Source organism: Austrofundulus limnaeus, unplaced genomic scaffold (genome assembly GCF_001266775.1).
Source record: "Austrofundulus limnaeus strain Quisiro unplaced genomic scaffold, Austrofundulus_limnaeus-1.0 Scaffold743, whole genome shotgun sequence".
Lineage (NCBI taxonomy): Eukaryota > Metazoa > Chordata > Actinopteri > Cyprinodontiformes > Rivulidae > Austrofundulus > Austrofundulus limnaeus.
This window is the reverse complement of record NW_013953145.1, coordinates 129,786-137,209: the sequence shown is the minus strand read 5'-3', so window position 1 is coordinate 137,209 and position 7,424 is coordinate 129,786. Positions and strand designations below refer to the sequence as shown.

The 7,424-nt window shown below is 41.4% G+C and overlaps 1 long non-coding RNA gene across 1 annotated transcript in view; it reads left to right on the top strand.

The window, feature by feature from the left end:
• LOC106532283 (uncharacterized) overlaps positions 1 to 3,014 on the top strand; it is a 13,515-nt gene extending 10,501 nt beyond the window's left edge. Inside the window, exons 2-3 of the long non-coding RNA XR_001312051.1 lie at positions 2,861 to 2,882; positions 2,957 to 3,014. This is a non-coding gene — a long non-coding RNA (uncharacterized LOC106532283). The remainder of the gene's footprint in view (positions 1 to 2,860; positions 2,883 to 2,956) is intronic.
• Positions 3,015 to 7,424: the final 4,410 nt, after the last annotated feature.

Here is a 7,424-nt window from a genome sequence, read left to right as displayed (position 1 = left end):
TGTGTGTGTGTGTGTGTGTGTGTGTGTGTGTAGTGTGGTCAGTTTGAAACAGGCAAAGAGCTAAATATCACTTAGCTCATTGCCTCGTCTCTGTTGCCTTTTCACCAGGGCTCAACACCAGGATGACACAAAGGCTGCTGTTTTCCAGCCAAGTGTCCTGAAGCAAAAAAAACAACAAAACATAAACCCAATAGAGCTAACAGCCTCTGTGGAAGAAGGCTGGGYGAAGATGCTGTTAACGATGTTGTTTTTATCTATAAAGGAAGCAGACAGCCCTTTTAAAAAAATGTAGCTTGCTTCTTGACTAAACCTACTGCACAATAACAGAAGTGTTAGAGCAGCTTACAGTGGTTACTGTAAGAGAATCCAGAGGGATGACATGAAAACAAAAGAGATTAATGTTTTACTGAACATTTGTCCAAAAATGTGCAACTTAATGGTAATGTTGACATGGCAACCAACGTGAAAACAGAAAGTCGCAGGTTCAACACCCCACCATGCCAACATGTAATAATTTCATAATTTCAGAAGGCAGCTTGAGCTTATGCTTCAGTTTATTGTGTGGCTCTCAGTTTTTGAGATCAAAATGGGTTTCTGAAGGAAAAAAGTGGCTCAATCTTGCTTTATTGGAAGTTGGATAGGTCACCACGGTAACATACAATGGACGTATTATTCACTCTGGAGCCATTTATGTTCACAGTTTCAGATAAAATGGTCTGCACTGACTATTTGTTTATGTTTGTAGTGATAAACATATATCGTACACATCGCATTTCACCATATTGCATCACATTGCACCGTATCGCATCGCATTGCATTGCATCACATTACATTGCATCACATCGCATTTCACCGTATTGCATCATATTGCATCGTATTGCATCGCACCGCATCGCATCGCATCGCACCGTATGGCATCGCATCGCATCGCATTGCATTGAATTGCATCACATTGCATCGTATTGCATCCCATCGCACCGCATTGCACTGTATCGCATCGCATTGCATCGCATTGTACCATATTGCTTTGCATCGCATTGCATCGTATCACATTGCATTGCATCGTATTGCATCACATTGCACCATATCGCATTGTATTGCATTGCATTGCATCGCATTGTACCGTATTGCATCACATTGCMCCGTATCGCATTGCATTGCATCACATCGCACTGCATCGCATTGCAACGCATTGCACTGTATCGCATCGCTTTGCATCGCATTGCATCGTATCACATTGCATTGCATTGTATTGCATCACATTGCACMGTATCGGAATGTATTGCATTGCACTGCATCGCATCKCAATGTATTGCATTSCATTGCATCGCATCGCATTGTACCGTATTGCATCAYATTGCACCGTATCGCATTGCATCGCATTGCATTGCATTGCATCGCAATGCACCATATCGCTTCACATTGCATCACATTGCATTGTATCTCGCATTACATCGTGTTGTATCTCAAATAATTTCTCTGTTAATTCAATTAAACATTTTCTGAATTTGAACCTTTTCAAAATCACCASTCTTTGACACCAGCACCATCATTTTACTGACTCACTGTGTCGTTGGGAGTATTGTACACTGCAGATGCTRAGAAGCCAGCCCGCTCGTCTCCTGTCTTGCTGTCAGCGTGGTTGACTCTGGAGAAGATCTGGGTGGGAAGGTTTGGGGAAAGTGCGCTCCTATCAGCACTTTCACACTGACTCCTGTCACCTTCCTCAGCTGACACCTGAGAAGCAGCCAGAGCCGAGAGCGTCATGGTGTGAAACAGACCTGCTAACTTGTATCGCTGGCTGATTAAGGAAAACCGAGGACTCATACGTCCAAAAATACGCTGAAAATTGGGGAAACATTCTGTCATTACTTTGGCATTGCTGTGAGAGTTTTTGACTGAGCTGTCRGAGTGATTACTTCGAAAGTGACGAGAACAGTGGTGTGAGAATCAGCCTTATGTCTTCAGCAGAAGGCTCTTGAGCACACATAATGAAGTATGAGTGGGTGATTAGCCTTGTACTTCTGACAAAATGAGCTGTCGGCTAAAATAATGACAGACTTTTGTATTTTTGGGTATTTTTCTAGTCATGTTGGATGGTTCTGGCTGTGTTTCTGTTGGTGTAAATGAAGGACTGTAGCCAGGATGTCTGGATGTCGCTGAGAACTTCCAGAACTGTCCAGAGCAGAGTGCCTGCCCCTTAACCACGCTGGCTCTGAAACACACTCAAGACAAGTTAATCCTCCAGAGCTCGGCTTTATCTAAAACCACACGCCAAAAACCTCAAGACTCCTCTGCTCCTTCCATTTTTATTTCTGCCTGTCGCTCATTTGTTCTCGGCACCTCCATCCCTCCTCGGCAGTGATTGACCGCATGCTCTCAAGTTCTTGCTCATCCCTCCATTTGTTTCCCTCGCAGATTAAAAACGCCTTCATTCCTCAAACTGTCCACATCCACTTCTTCCAGCAAACATCTTTATTTGGCTTAACACGGTGCAAGGTCTAGACCCATGTTCAGCTGCTCTTCTGATAAAGAAGCTGAGATTTTTCTTTAATCGTACAGGTTTGGATTAAATCAAAAGGATTGAGTAAAAATTTTAAAAAGGGTATTTTTACTTTTAAAAAATATGATGAAAGCAACCAAGTTGTCCATGCAGAAACAAACAAAACCTCAGGAAGTACCAGCAGCTAAAGGACCTTGGATTTCAATGTTTGTGTTATTGTTGGGAGTAGGTACTTGCAGTATCATAAAAAAACAATACAAGAAAAAATAAGAATATGCATGTCTTAATGCATGTTTTGGTGAAGAATCTGACCTCCTATTACACGTTACACTTCTTTTTAATGCCCACTTTTTGCAGATGACATATATGAAGAGGGATGGTAAGATTAGTGGAACTGTGTCTGCGGCTCATCCATAGACGGGTCACATGAACCCAGGGCCTGTTCTTCTGCAGACAGAACACCGTCTATCACTGAAGACCTGCTGGGGTGCAGCGCTCGGCCCCGAGACACTCTCACATGGAGCTGGATGCCTGAGGATTAGAGTGTGTGCTGAGAGGTGGATCTGTTTTGTTTCTCTAATTGTTAAGTACTTTGGAGCAGCGTACTTAGCTGCGTGTTTACAGAAAAACGTGTGCTTCATGAATCATAGCGCCCATAAGCGTGCATGTGTGTGGCTTCTTGTTAAAGTGCACGATGGTGTTTTCACAGGATCGGCTGCCTGAAGAAGGACCTGGAAATGTGCAGGTGATAAATACAGAGACTTAAGTGTGTGTAAACACTTGTGCAGTACCAGACGGTGGAACACTGATGCTTTTAGGAAACAAATCAAGTTTGTGTACTGTACAATGTATAGATACAAAGCTAATACAGCCTGCGTCAGGCATTACCAACCCAGCTGAATTCCTCTAGATCAGGGGTGCCCAACCTTTTTTGAACCAAGAGCTAMTTTTGAAGTCGGCAGTTTGCCGAGATCTACTCGTCTAGTCTCAGTATCAAAAAACAAAATTTTTCGTCTCCCTACTCCTCACTTCTTTAAAGTAAATTAAATAGAATGTAATGTGTTGCTAGTTTTATTTAATTTAAAGTATTTTCAAACAAAATTATCTACTTAACCATATATTTACCTACAAAAAAAAGAAAAGATAAAATCCTTACTTAACTCCTGACAGAGAAACAGAAAAGTGATGCTCGAACAAAAAGGATCAACCTTGTCGGACAACTGCACGTCTTTATAGCAGCCACAATCTCACTTTTATTTTTAAAATCACGGAAAAGCACGTCTGCAGCATCAAACGCTTCTTTCATAACTTTGTCATCGCTGAAAGACGTGTGTTGAGGCAGGTACGGGGCTGCATTAGCATAGCAGCCTTACCTTAGGAGGGGAAATTCGCCTCGTAGCATCTGTGCATTCTTTTGAAAGAAATGCTGTACCACGTTATCCTTTTTGAACAAGCCAAGGCAGCGCTCGAATTACATATGAGTCCTCTTCCCAATCCAGCTGAAAATAATATGTTTTTATTTGCTTGTTAGCTGTCTTTTGTTCATCTTTTTTTTCCGCCTCGCTGCCATGTTTTAACACGTGACTCTAATCTCGCGAGACCGTGTTCAGAGTGCTGTTTCACAACACCCAAAACTCACAAGACTGGAGTGCGTTCAAGAATGCAGCGTCAAACAAACATTGCGAAGAGTGTGTTCAAGGCTGCAATGTTAAACAAACAAATGTTGCGTTCTACAAGAGTGTGTTTAAGGCTGCAATGTTGAACGATGTTGCATTCTACAAGCTCCATGCTCCATTGCTCTGTGAGCTACTGCTAACAGGCTAAAGATCTACCAGTAGATCCCGATCTACTGGTTGGCCTGGCCTGCAGATTCAATCATTTACCCCTGAACAATCACCCTCAAATACTTTAAAAGCCTTTTGATATTTTTTAATTTTTTTGTACGGGTGTCAAGCAAAAGATAAGATTCGGAGAAAGTTGTTTGACACCCTGGTTGAAAATAAAAAACAAACATCCGAAAATGTTTGCCCACCTCAAAGACTGTTAAGGGATTAATGTGATGGAGGCAGCCAAGGTGGGCACAAGGGTCGATGAGGTGGGCAAAAAAGAAATAATGTGCACAACTAAGAATACAATCATGCAAACTGTGCACATGAAAATAAGATGTGATCTTTAAAAACATACCATTTAAAATGCAAAAACAAAGCTCAATTCCAGTCATTAAAAAAGTACATTTTCTCACATTTTTTTGATTTTTTTTTCTCAAAGTAGTTTCTAACAATCACAACTCAGTGAGATACCACCTTTAGGGTCCTTGTTAGCCTAAAAGAAAAGTTTCTGCAAAACAGACAAAAAACAGGTGGGAAACTTTTATTAAAAGGCAAAAATTCTTGTTCATTGTCTACAGTACTGGTGGTAAAGAAAAACAATAAAATGTAAAAATCTAGCAAAAATAAACAGTTCAGTTTTTAGTATGCCGTCATTTTCTGGGAAATCGCCTCATTTAATTCTAAATAACAACTGTCAGAATTCCTACAGGAAAACTTGACTTGACTAATGAAAGCGTGCAGTAATCTGCTGTAATAATGTGAGCTAACCCATCCTGTTCCTGTCTGCACAGCTGTACCAGCTCCAGCATCGGCTCCATCTCTTCCCCTTGGGGCTCTGTGCTGAAGATCATCGACTCATTCAAGGCATTTACAGAGTCAAGGAGTAAAGTGGGCTCCCATTCTCACCCAAATCCTCCCAAAGCTCCCGTCTTTTACCCGGCCAGGCCTTTGGAGAGACAGGCCAGTCTCCACAGGTACAGCCTGGAAAGGATGACAGCCTCCCTTCAGCGGAGCTTAGCTCCTCTTGTGTGGTTTCGAGGCTCTCAGCTCGCGGATCCCCTCGGGGCTGTAGCTGCAGTTACACCCTTAACAACACAGGCACTGTTGTGTTATCGACCACACCATTTTAGATCCATGGAGATGAATGCCAAAAATGGGACATAAAGCAATTTGTGCCACAGGTACAACAGACGTGTTTATGCTCTTTGAAGCGAGAGGATCATCTGATGACAGCGGCCTTCTCTGAAAGTCTTTTCTGTCAGTCTGTTAACACCCCGCCGATGTGCGTTTGCTCACAGAGGAGGTGCGAACACTGAGGTATAACCGGAGAGATCAAAGGGAAAATGACGGCCTAAGTCTTGGCTTGTCACTGAACTCAGCGATTAAAGCTATTATTACACTTCTTCACGTGCTGTAACAGTGTAAAGGCTCTTTCATGGTACATTCAAGCTCTTTGTCTAAAATAAATTACTAAGATAATAATTTGATCCCTGTAGAAGCATTCCAAAACATTTTATTATGTCCTTTTAACCTCAGATCATTTRGTTTGGAGGCAGTTTTCTGTTATAATTGGGCTGTCACATTAAAAACGCAAGTAATCTCTTTTTTTCCYCTGGTTGTTTTATTCCAGACCTGATAAAACACTTTAAACAGATGCATTCTCAACACAAGAAAAGTCAAGTTCCCGTAACATTTTGTTTTTGAGTTTTTAAATTTCTCAGMAAGGTTTTGAATTGGCTTTGTCACTCCGACACATTTCTAAGATATGCTCAGAACTGTGCAGGCTGGGTGGTCTGACCTGGGAACAGGAAGTTGACGTGTCCTGGTTGGCTTGTAAAAAAGTGACACAAGCAAAACAAAAACCTAGAACAAATGGGATCTCGTTTCCCATGGCATAAACGAGCGAAAGTGTGAAAAGGGCGTGAGTGTTTTCATCGAGCGTTTTATTACAGCGACTGCTTGTTGTGTTTGTCGTCTGGTGTTTGGGTCAGGAAGAGAAAGCTTTCCGAGGCAGGACGATACGGTGAGCTGGTGGCAGTTCCTGCTCCGGGGCTTTTGTCTTGAGTTTGTCGGCTTCTCATCAATCTGTGTCTAAACGTCGAAGCAGTTTGTGRTCCTCGCATGAGCCGCAAAACAAAAGAAGACAGGTGACTTCCAGTTTTATGGAGCGAAGATGGAACACAGCATTTAAAAGCAACAATTTGACTCTCTCTAYCTTCTTATACCAGGTAACAGGTAATTGATACGTAGCAGGCTGCAGGGTCGGCTTTAGCTAATTTGGTTCCTGGGCAAGGTTTCAATCTGCGCCCCTTGTGCAGTTTTCTCATTTTAATTGCAGATTTACATGCATTCACAAACCAAATCAAATTGTTTTGTCTTTGATGTAAATTTTTATCTTTAGAAACCAAATATCCAATAAAAATAGCTTACAATGTATGACATAGAAAACCAGAAGTCTACGTTACACCTGCCAACAGCTGCTGACATCATGAGGAACACCTGCTCATTTAACCAGCAGCTGTGGACTGAAGCAGTTCTAGGGGAGGTTCAAGGGTATCCTCACCAAGCAAAAAAAATTGTAAAATATCTAGTCAAAACTCTGCATTTTCCAGCCATTTGAAGAGAATTTAGTAATGAAASAAATTAAAATKAGTATTTTATGAAAATAGAACACTTGAAACCAGACTTTACCCTGACTTTTATAAATGTGCTCATTATGACCCCCACACTAAACAATAAATCTGTTCTGATGACTTCTGACTTCTGGTGCATTGGTGCTTTGTGTTTGTGCGGGGTTCCTGTATGCTGTGGCAATGCGATGTCTAGTTACGTTTTTTATTTCCTCACTGAGCAGCAGCACTGCAACAAATTATCACCAAATATCCTCTGCACCATATAACACCTCATGTAGTAACAAAGAAGCTGAGTAACACACAGAACAAGTTACCTTCATAAATTTGGATAAATAGTATTTATTCTATATATTAAATCACTTAAAATTATAAAATTGTATTTTGCCACAAACTGATCCTGCCAAGCTGTATTATCTATTGCTGCCTTTGTGATGGAATATTAGGGTCACACAAGATTTT